Genomic DNA, 12,290 nt, shown 5'->3' with positions numbered 1-12,290 from the left:
GAAATACACCCACCTCACTCTCGTGCCAAGAGACTGAGCAGAAGACACCAGTTTGTTTCTGTGAGTAAATACGATCTACTGCCCACAGACGGTTGGATCGGCTTATCACAAGAAGCCTAGAAACGGAGGGAAGCGTAGTCAGACTAGTTGGTTTCTCACTTTTTCAAATTGGTATTTAGAGCCAGTGCTGAGAGGATTTCTTTTTCATCTGAGATAGATAACATGGTAATGGGGTCAGGGCCTCTTCCTTTTTAGCTGTGTCCTTTGTCCTCCACTATCTACATATGTTGACCTGGTCTGCATAATTGCCCCAATTGTGTTGTCAGAAGTGACACCCTTCACAGGGGTTTAACCTTCACATGAATGTTGTGTTTAAACAAGCCTCTGTGTGCTGCTATTTTCAACAAGTCTTTGAAGTCAATTTTACCCACCAAAGGGATGGATCCGGACATCAAAAAAAAAATCCATGGTTTATAAGGGGGGAGAAAAAAGATCGGCTGTGTTTTATGGACCAGCTATGAGAAGCACTTTGGATCGTCCTAGCTTATTATAGGCTGTTGAAATACGTTCTTCAAAACATGCTTTTAAATACAGGCTGTGAAATCTCAGCTGACCGCAGATCCCACAGGCAGCATCAGATCTTTTTGTTCTGAAGATGCTCTCCGCTGATTAATTCAAACATCAAAATAAAACTCTGGTGTTTTCATATGCGAGCGTAAAGCCTCAGACGTCACATGGGGGTTCTGAAACCTCAGCGGAAGCCTTAAACTCAGAGAGAAGCCAATGTTATGTTTTATTGATTCTGCTCCTGGAGTTTGGAGACAATAAGTGAATATTTCATTTCTCTCTTTATGTTTGGACCGAGCGCTGTATCCCAGTGTTCATTGTGTCTCACCAGACACGTCCCACAGTAGACATAAACAAAGTTATTAGATGAGCGAGACGAGATTCGAAGGGAAATTCAGTGCTGCGAGCTGTGGAAGAACCCTCTGACTGTACATTCCCGTAATTCACATTGTCATGCATCATTGTTCTATAGCGACGGTAGGCGTTGTTTGTCTTAGAATGTTGCCACAGAGAATATATATTCATAGGTGGTGGGGTTTTTGTAATATTATGCATTTAAATGAGAATTTATGGTTCGGTATGAGGTGATACATTGTAGGTTTTGCATACTAAATGTGGATCAACTTAAATATGTACAGTAAGTGCTAAGTATTGTAGAAATTTGGGTCATCTTTCCCAGGCGGTGAGATTTTCTCTCTTTGTGTGTATGTTTTAAGAGCAGGCAGTGTTATGTTGTGTGTGTGTGTGTGTGTGTGTGTTCATATGAGGGGGTTGGGGGTATCTGTCATGCAGTGAGACCTTCATGTCTCATACAATGTGGATGGAAGAAGCCTCTCCAACATTTAGCACTTTCTTGCCGCAAGCATTAATATGGCTGTTTCTCCTCATGCTGTTTTGCTGCGAGCAACATGATGTTTGAGGCGTGCAGTTCACGAGACTGGATGAGGAATAATTATGTAAATTGCATTCAAAGGAATCAGCGATAGCTCATGTGGAATGGATGTGTCAACAAGGTGTCCACGTTCACTGTGAGAATTTGCTAATTAAACATGACACCGTTTTTTTCTCTCTCAACACATGGGCTCAGTGAGACACTATGTGATTTACACAAAAAAGATGTTCTGGTGTATAATGTATTTCTGGCTTTTTTTTGGGGGGGAGATGCTTTCGTTTGACTGCTGGAAGTGTAAAAAAAATGAAATGCTACAGAGTTTTCTACAGGACCATTAAACTTTGTACAGGATGTTGACACATGTGTAATGGAAGTGCCTTAACTTCAAACAGCCTGTCCACACAGCAGCCGCTCTCATGCACCTCTACACACAAAACAAATGGATGATTTATTACGCTGGCTATTTGTCTGGCTGGCTAAATGCTGAAATTCTATTTGACAGCAAGCATTGATAAGATAAGCACTGTACCTGAAAAGCAAAAGTTTAATACATTCCAACAACGTTTCCGCCCCTTTTTTTGTGTGATATCTTTGCCCGACGAACCTTTTTTGTGCAGATTGTTCCTCGTCTGTGAACATGGAGACAATGGGGGGGTGGAGTGGTGTGGTGTACAATGCCTCCAGCTGGAGTTGTGGTCAAAGTACGTGATGTGGTGTGAGTTAACCACAATTAATGAAAGAGAGGCAAACAGGGTGCCTCGAAAAACTCGTGAATGACACTTGAGCGCTGGGAAGGAGTGAGGAGAAAAATGACTTTTGAAGTTTTCCCTTCTCTGCCCTCCTCCTCGTGCGTTTGCCCAAGATGAATTGGCTTTTCAGATTTAAGAAAGTACATGGTTGAAATACAAAGAGAGGCTCATCTATCAGACGTGCTGAATAGTGAGAGAAAATCCTATGGTTGTGTGGAGGGAGGGGCGGGAGCCACGGAGGGGTTTGTGTGTTGTTGGTCTCTGATTAGACCCTCGGCCAGTTCTACTCAGGAGCTTGCAGCACAAACATCAATCCTCTCTTCTTCCACTTCAAATCCTAAGAACCACTTGAGACAATTTCACCACTGTAATGTGTCCTTTGAAAAATGTGCTGCATGTGCCGGCGTTCGTGTCAATGAGCACTTGTGCACAATGCTGCAACTTGATTGTTTTTGTTATGTAAAATTCTTACTTGACAAAAGGGAACTGTTGGCATCAGTAATGGGAGTTTAAAACCAACAGGCAGGCTGCACTTTCATCATCCAGATGCAAACTGTCTGCGGTTCAGTGAGTGAGTGAGCGGAGCTGCAGATGAGGCTGAAGGAAGAAAAACGGGGGCATTAGAAATGACTCTGTGCTGTGTGACGGTGTGTCACTCACGGAATAGAGAAAATACTGATAAATCTTAAAAGCCCGTGCCGTCTCCTCGAAACGCACACTCACACACACAAAGCGCTTCGCCAATTACACACAGAGCGGCATTATAGAAAGCTTTTATAATCTTTCTAGGGCGTCAAGATCTTAATTTTTGATGCGGTGTTATGTGCATCCAGAGTATAAATTGGCTTCTCCAGTTTTCTGAAGTGATAAGAGGTAAACACCAAAAACCAATAACTGTCAGGCGAACATTAAATCAAACTGACAAGTCTCTTAAAAGGTACAACCATGAAAAATTAACTGGGGTATTTTTGAGGAGACTTACAATGTGGAGCAACCCCCCCTCCCCCTCCCCCCCCCCCACATCTCTCAGATGGTTTGATGTTTTTCACACTGTTTCTGACGTTAATCTTCAACTTGGCTGAGAACGCTTCATCCGCCGCAACAGCAATGAAGTGAATTTAAGAAGCCAGATGCAAGACTTTTTAAACACCTCATTTTATTTGCAGTGTTACACTTGAGTGTTACCTCGTGACTTGTTCTCATATTTTACAAGCAAAGGTCGGTGGAGGATAAGTTGACGTGGATACACTTGCAGACTAAGGTCAAAAATGGTCACCACGTCGTACAACCCTCTGAACTCTGAACACTCTCAACATTCTGCCTCTGCTTGGCCGATTCTGTGACTCCTGAGAGGAGACTTTAAAGATTTCATGGGCTCAGTCAGTCTCAGCTGTGTCCTGGTTCAGGATAACCATGAAAGGATCAGCTCAAACACCAACAGAGTGCAAGTGACATTAAATCCTTAATAGTTATTGGTAAGATATTAAGGGATTACAGTGCCATTTGAGACCAAATGGAAAACTATCCGTCACATATCCTCTCTCAGATTACCACATTACATGCTGATGTGTCGAACATCCTTTCTGAGTACACTATAAACCTCATAAAAATGAGGTATAATTCTGGGGGGAAAAAAAACAGACTTCGATTAAAGAAGAGGCGAGAAGTCATTGCCCTGACACATGTAGGTCCTGCGTTCGCTTGGCTTTGCGTGGTTTCCACGGTGCAATCATGAAAGCTGGAGCAAAGGTACGGTAAACTTAAACATGTCAGCCAATTTCAGATGTGTAAAGCAACAGAGTGCTTCAGCAGTGCTCGCGGCTCATGGCCTTGGGCTTTGGGGCTGTCTGAATCTGAAATTCACAGTTCAGAGCACACCCGGCGATGGAGCGGGAGAATCTTTGATGCCCTGCACAATGAGGCCATTTCATAGTAGATCACGGTAGTCTCTTGCTGGTGTTGAAGGAAGACGAAAGGCGCTTTGACAGGCCTATGAAGAATTTATTTGAAATGTCTTTCGGTGTTGAGAAGATTTGCGTGCTCTTCAAAAAAAAAAAAGCTACGAGGGAAAACATCGGAGGGCAAGCAGACATGAGTTTCTCCAGATTGGTTTGACTACTCTATCAACATTTGCACCAACTATGTGTTGTGTACGATCGATTTTGGATGTCTGAGTGTGTCCGCATAGCCTCGGCAAACCACACAGATTGCACACAAAGTCTAACTGTGTGCAGCAGTTTGTATGGAAACACGAAGCCAAGACCAAGGCTCTGAACATGAGGGAGCGTCAGAGGAAGTGATTTAGGCTGACAAGAGAGTTCTCTGCTTGATTTGTCAGGCTGTGACACTTATCTGAGTGTATACAGGTAGGAAAAACAAGTATTTCAACAAAATGGCATTTCACAAAGCCAAACTGGAGTGACTGCATGGTGCCTTTGAGAGGTCCAGCCCTCCATTTATGAAACCTGCTCATAGCGCTAATACTTTCATTTCAAGTCAATCATCAGCACATGTATAGTTACATTTTCATTTAAGACAAGGCCATTTTTGCAGTGCAGTTTTAAGCATTTGCGGCACAAGGTACCTCACCGACCTAATTTACAGTGTCAATGTTCAGTCTGGGGATTAAAAATATGTGACAAACAAACTTTCCTTTGAACTTCTAGCGTTTTCAGCATTGTGCAGACACATTTGGCTTCATTTGCCAGCAGTTTTGAAGTAAAGGTGAACAACGCTCACTGTGTGAGAGTAAATGCTGCGGGATGTTACATGAATCTGAAAATGAAGGAAGTCAGTTTTCCACAAATCACCCAGTATACGTACATGGCAACAGCTTAAGCACTTGTTTACTGTGGCACCTTGTCAAAGATTATTTACGATTATTTAACATGAATATTTTTTTTTGTTAAGAGGAACCTAACACTTTAAAGACGAGCAGATGTAGAGCTCAGCCACGGATTATATTGGATGTGTTGTGTTTTTAGTTGGCTATTTGCTTTGGTTTTTGCGTAATTCATTGAGACTGGATCCTGCGCCCTAAGGACGTGCAGACCTGTGGCTGCCTGAGCACGCTGAAACTCTGTGAAACAGTCAGTATATACAAGCCAGAGGGCATGCGAAATAATTTACTTTCATGCTGTACTCCTATCTAACTGTCAGTGTCTTGTTTTTCCCCAGCCAAGCACAAATTATTATCTATGAGATTTTTTTTTTTTTTTTTTTTAAACGTTTTAATTATTTATTTATTTATTTGTTTGTTTTGTTCGCACTGGGTCTTAAATATTTTAAGAGTAGCTCTTCTGTTGGGGTTTGCTGGTGGGAGAGTGTGGCTACACTGAGGACAGTTTCCATTTAGGTGTGGCACTCGACAGTTCAGCAGGCGGAAAGGACGTGTGGTGATAAATTTGGGTCACACTTTTGACTCGAAAAAGCCTCCTCTCGCTGTCTTTGTCTCCTTTTTTCTTTTCACCCTCTTTTCTTGAAGATGGCGTCTTTTCACCTGATCATTTGAGTGTCTGTGTGTTCATTTACAAAGAAATGTATAGGGTTGGGGGATATTAAGTGCAGGCTGCACAATGGTTGCTGTGCACAAGCTAATAATGTTTAAATCTTTGCTCCTCGTCGAGTTGATTTCAGCTCAAAGTCACTCTCATGGGGTTAAGTGTTTCCATTAGCAGCAGCCTTGTTCTCTGTCCCTGGTTTGAGCCTGAGCTTTCTCTTCGCTCCAACACGTGCAGACGCAGACACACAAAGGTTAATTAGGCACAGGTGTGCTTTGCTGACCCGGTGCATGTGTGCCCTGCTGGCCATTCAGCTTAAACCAGAGACACCAGCTCGCAGCAAGGACCGAGGCAGCCAATGAAATCACTTTTTGAAATGATCTGATTTTTTTTTTTTCTGGAAATAGCAACCAAACCACATGCTGCAGCACCAGAGCTTAGTGTTTTAAAATGCTGGGTGTAGTTTGCTTTTCACTCTTTCTTATATGCTGCTGTATTGGCAAATCTATTGCTGAGGCCATTGGATAAAACATAATAATCTGTATAAACATAATTCATGTATATCCATCCATCCATTTTCTATTGCTTTATCCTCCACATTGGGGCGCTGTGCCAAAAGGTGGGGTCACACCCTGGACAGTTCGCCACCTATGGTCAATTCAGAGTGTCCAATTTACCTAATCCCCATATTGCATGTTTTTGGACTGTGGGAGGAAGCCGGAGAACCCGGAGAAAACACACACGCACACACACACACAGAGGGAGAACATGCACACTCCATGCAGAAAGACCCATGTTCCAACCGGGGCTCAGTTTGTGTATCATAAAAATGAATTTGGCTTACGTATGAAAGTTGCTAATCTTCCTCATCAGCACTTACACGACTGGGCAATAAATGTCTGCAATTGATTCACGGCTCTCCAACCTATGAGCACAATCGCTCGGTTAACATGAGTGATTGCAGGGGGAATCAACAAGTCCCGCTGTTGTGTACTGAAAGCTTTTACAGTGTAGAAAGATGGTATGAATATTAAACTAGAAATCTGCCATGTGCTCAAAACATAAAACAGATCTCCTTCTGTTACCTGCCTTTGAGTGTGGTTGAATATATTCATATAGGCTGGCGTCTGGCTGTTGGTGCTGATAGCAGGAGCATAAAAAATTAAGTTTATGAAAGATAGATTGAAAAGTAGGGAAAGTGTTTTGATTTTCCTGTTATACGGTGAACAAATTTTGCTGTTGTGCATATTATTATTCTCTCCCTTGAACTAATATCCTCAGGGCTCGGGTTATAGTCAAGGACAAAACATCCTGCGATAGTCTAATCTTTGACTGAAATTAAATGTTTATTCCATTTTGTGAGAAGGGTCATTTCATTTTGCTGCTGTGGTCTCTTTTACTCCTTCTATTGTGTAACTTACAAGGGGAAAAAAACAACTAACAATAGTTAATTTCCTGCTCCTTCAGTAGCAAAATGTTCTGCTTTCAACTGGGATTCAACGTGATAGTTGATCTAATTCTTACAGACTGACTTACCACTGATGCTCATTCTACATATATTTACTTCACGCGATTGCAAGTTCTATAACTCATAACACAGGAGCCTTGCATTACATTATTCAGCTTCTCTACAGCAGGAAAATAAATCATGCAGACAAAAAAAAAAAAAAAACTTACACAAATGCAGATCACATTTCTGTTGCTCCTGTGCAGCAGTGGTTTGAATTTCAAACGTAAACATGTCCAACATTTAAATGGATTCGGGGAAAACAGAGAAATCTGAGCGTACCTACATTTCCTGATTTGGCTCACAATTCAACATGCTAATTAGCCCCTAGGAGATCCATCAACAGTTTGTGATTTTTTTTTTTTTTCCCCTGATTTTTAATCAGTTTAATTTCTCTCCGCTGCACACACACACACACACACACACACACACACACACACATTCAGTAGCATACACACAAAGCCTCTGTTTGCATAATGTGCTCACTGTCTGCTCCTCTGAGACTAAGCACTGTTTGTGCATCCCTGTATCTATGTGTGTCTACTGCGCGCGTGTGTGTATTATAATATTGTTGAAGTTCATCTCCACATATTTTAGGAGAGAGTGCTCAGCCCTGCTAACACCCCCCCCCCCCCCCCCTCCCTGCCCTTGCTGTGGCTCAACTGTGATTGCTCTGACAATTCGCACAGACGCACACACACAAAAACTTCAGACAGACTGTTTTCCCAGTTATGGAAATTTGATTTTCCATCTCACTTCATCTTCAGTACCTTTTTTTTCCCCGGAGAATAGGACAGTCTAGGCCGCTAACACCTTTCCCCCAGATAAGTGCTCTGTTGTTCTGCAAAGCTACATCGAATTTTAGCCTCTGAGGCTCCACAAAGAAATCTGATTCTGTACAAATTGCCTGAAATGTGAACTGTCCTATTAGGTGTACTTTTATTACTCTGTAAATCACAGTTAGCGCTATGGTCTTGGTGGCAAACTGTGGTTTGTCTAACTCCCAAAGCGGGGTCTCATATTGTCCTCCTCGATTACTTTCCTACTCAGACATGCTACATTACGAGCAGGATTATGATTCATGGCGAATATTTTTCAATCCCCCTCCCAAATGAAAAACAAGAGCCTTTGCGATTGTAGCCATGCAATTCTTGTAGTGGCAAGCATAAACTTAATTCCAACGCCACCTGAAGTTGTTGACTCATTGGTACTGTTTCAATTCCTCAATCGCCAAGACAAGGAAGAGACATGTAAATGGTGTGCACATTTATTTACACTTGCCGTACCCTCAGGTTACATTTCCAACACATAGAACTATTTCCTCGATATTCCAAGTTGTGAATGACGATTTATAGATTTAACAGTAACACAATGGTCCAAAAAGTTTAATAACATCAAAGGTCCACAAAGCCACCCTTTCCATTAGTGTATTTACTCCAAAGGCTTAAGGCCAACGGTTAACTACTTTAACTGTAACCTGTAATCCTGCATTAATCGTTTAAACTAACTCTAAACTAAATTAACTCAATACTGGCTCCTACAATACTCCTTTATTCATAGGGTACATTTCAAATTGTATTTTAAGAGCGTCAGAAAAACAAGAGTGAATATGACAAAAACACATTTGTTAAACTTTTCAAAGCAGTATTATATATATGTTGTCATTGTTCATTATGATCATCTGTGTTTTAAACCATGAAATATAATGCATGTAGGGCATTGGGTAAATCAACATAAATCTGCAGAACCATCAGACAAGCAGCACCATTCAACAAACTCCTAATCTGGGAGATTTATGGCCGCAAGTGTGAGAAGAGGCATGTCTGTGTTGTTATCAAGTCGGTGCCACCTTCTACTCAACCATGTCTAATGACCCTCCACAAACCTCCACTGGTCATGTGTGCGTGTGTGTGTGTGTGTGTGTGTGAAGGGTTAACATGAATCCCTGTTAGGCTTCAACTGCCATCCTAAGTTATCAACTACTACAAGATGTAAAAAAAAAAAAAAAAAGAAGAAGCATTTGATAACTCATAAATGAATTAAAGTCCTTGGCTTAAACAAAAGACTGGCTAAATAGAATGTTTAGTAACTTAAATGAGGAGAGGCTGATAAAATACTAATCAGTTTGTCCAAGCGCACGTCATTGACTCACAATATGAAATTAATTTACGACTTAGAAAAATCAATTAAGCTAATCTGCCCTTTAAAGCAAACAAAGCAGACATGGGGAACATCGCTGCAGAGCTGGAATGAGAGTTTCTTAATCTCTGATAATTAATAACTAGGCTCCCATAAAACACTAATTTGGTTTTTCTCTGGAGGATGTGAACCTCTTCAAATATACACCAACACTATTCTTTATCAGGCCTTGTTCAGTAAAAGCACAGAGCCCAGATTCACTTTTTTTTTTTTATGAGAGCTTACAGTATTCTATTCATAGAGCCCTTTAGAAATAGCAAGCATTCATAATGGAGCTAGGATCTGATTAACCTCCTTGCTTGCCAGCACAATGGCAGACTACCCTGAGACTCAGCCCAGTAATGGAGTCCGCTATCACCAAGCACACTCCTAGCATTCTTTGCACTGCAGGACTTGACGACCAGATTGGAATCCCTTAACTCCCCTCTGCACTCGGCACACAGTGGGGAAACAAAACATCCTCTAAGCTGATGCCCCTCAACATAAATCTATCTCTCTGTTCCTTCCGTGCACATGTGCGTGCACACACGCGCACACAATACACAAACTGCACACATCCTCTTAAGAGCCTTTGTTGCAATTCTTATTTGCAAATTCTTTCTAAGTAAAGGTGGAAAATAAACTGTTTTCTCGCAACAGAATCTTTGAACCTTTAATACACAGTGTACACTATTTGCTGCTTGTGTTCACCCACTGTCAAACATAATGCAGTTAAATGATATACCCAGCTGCTTAATGGCTATATTTCTGAAGCTTATGTAGGCCGTGTTTACTTATTGCTGTAATATTTCCACTGTACAGTCTGGCTTCTTGTCATATTTTATATTGTACCTCCTTTTGCTCTCCCTGCGAAGCGTTTAATACAAAACAACAGAGAGCCATTAAATTGAAATACTCTGCCACTGTGTTAGATTGCAGTGTTTTTTTTAAAAAATGGTCATGGCTCTTAAATCTTTATTTACTTTCCTCTGCCTCTTATATCATACAAACAATTATAGTGTTGAAGTGTTTCAAATTCCATTCTCCCATCTCAATGTTGCCATCTCCTGGCGTAACAGGATTAAGCAAGTCATTTACACAGGCCTTTCTGTTGTGGAGCAAATGGGTAGCTTGTGCCAAATATGTCAGAGGGAGTGATTACACCCCTCAGTGGCCAGTTGGACCAACAGTCCGCCCCCAGTGGCCAGCCCTGTGGGGGCTGTCAGGACTAGGCAGACTGGAGCTTGGTAAGGAGCCAGTCCTATGTTTAACAGCCAGATCCTGCCCAGCCCAAGTGTCATCTGCACCTGCCAATGGGAAACAGTTCTTACCCATCAGATAATGGCTGAGAGGAAATTGCTTCAAGGAGGCGACATTCTAGGATGGCAATATGGAGATGTGAAATATATTCAAGGAGGAGGAGGAGGAGGAGGAGGAGAGGGACCTGGTCCTTGAAAAGGCACGCATTAGCATTGACACACACACACACACACGTACACACACGTACACACACAAGCAAAAAGGCTATACTTAATCTTCCCTGCTTTGAGTACCATAACCAACCTGGAGAGGATCAAATTTATTCACAGCCTGGACTAACAGGCAAATTTGTATTTATCTCACCTGATATAGTAGCAGCCAACAGGCCACGGGAATACGGGGAGCAAGAGTGTCCGTCCTCACCACACATGCACTAAAACAAGGATATTTTCAGAGGTGTTGTATCTACTGTGACCAGCTCAGCGGTGACGTGGAGAATGGAAATCAAAGTGAAAGTTGGATAGGGATATGTCAAGTCAAATATGTGCCTGCAATCATCACAGACAGAATAGCGCCCGGAGGTTAATGTGCAGGCCTGCTGATCTTTTGTGGCCCTCATCCATGTCGCTTAAGGCGACAAAATTCAATATGAAGCATGAAATTTGGAGTCGTCATCATAATTGGATTGAAACCTATAGTGGTTCCTTCACCATCAGAAACACTAAAGCACTCACCAAGTCCACACTGTGTGCGTGTGTGCAGGGAGGAGAGCAGATTTCAAATAGAAACCAATTCTTTGGTTTTATTTGAGATTTATGCTCTGCTCTAAATAGCCTATTAAACCTTTTTTTTCCCCCCCTGCAGTTTGTGAAATGATATTATTTTTGTGAGAGCTGAGGATCTGTGTTGTATGGAGAGAGAATTGTGTTCACCATGTTACCATGACAAAGCTTCAGCCTGCAGATGGCACTCTCATACCTGTTTTCCATCACAACCTGTAGGGTGGACTCCCCATTTTGAAATGACTGGACTCTTTCCCCGAAACCTGTTTTGCTTTGTTTGGTGTTGTGATTCTGTGGCAGGCATTTTTTTTTTTTTTTTTTGCTAATGGCAGTGAGATAAGATCTCGAAGATTTTGAACTCAGTTAGATTATAATGAGAAATATTTGATGCAACACTGATATACCTGTTTGCACATATGGTCAAAGCTTATTCAGAGATGTGTATGCATGATGAGGTGCAGTTAGCAACTGTTCCAATCGTTCTCAGGCAGCGAGTATTAGTTACACAGTGGGGAATGGTAGGAGTTGAGTGGGGGTAGAGGAATCTCAGCCAAACATGATTTGTCTCTGAATACTAATGCCTCTTTTGATCTGCCTCGGCTTTTAAGAGATTTAAACAACAAAATCTGTCTTCCCAAATTTCTTAATAGACTCAGCCTTTTGTTGCCAACATGACGAAACCCTGGAATGTGTTAACATGGCATTCATATTAATGTTCTGGATTTGTTTAAAATGTGAAGTCCACTGAGATCTAATTACAGGGAGATCCTGTATTATTCATGCTTAACACTAATGAATCTATCATAAAATAGTTAGATGTTATATGACGTTCTCATGTTATAGATTTGTTTCCAT

The sequence above is a fragment of the Solea solea genome, chromosome 2, assembly GCF_958295425.1.
Source record: "Solea solea chromosome 2, fSolSol10.1, whole genome shotgun sequence".
Classification (NCBI taxonomy): Eukaryota; Metazoa; Chordata; class Actinopteri; order Pleuronectiformes; family Soleidae; genus Solea; species Solea solea.
This window is presented reverse-complemented; position numbering follows the sequence as displayed.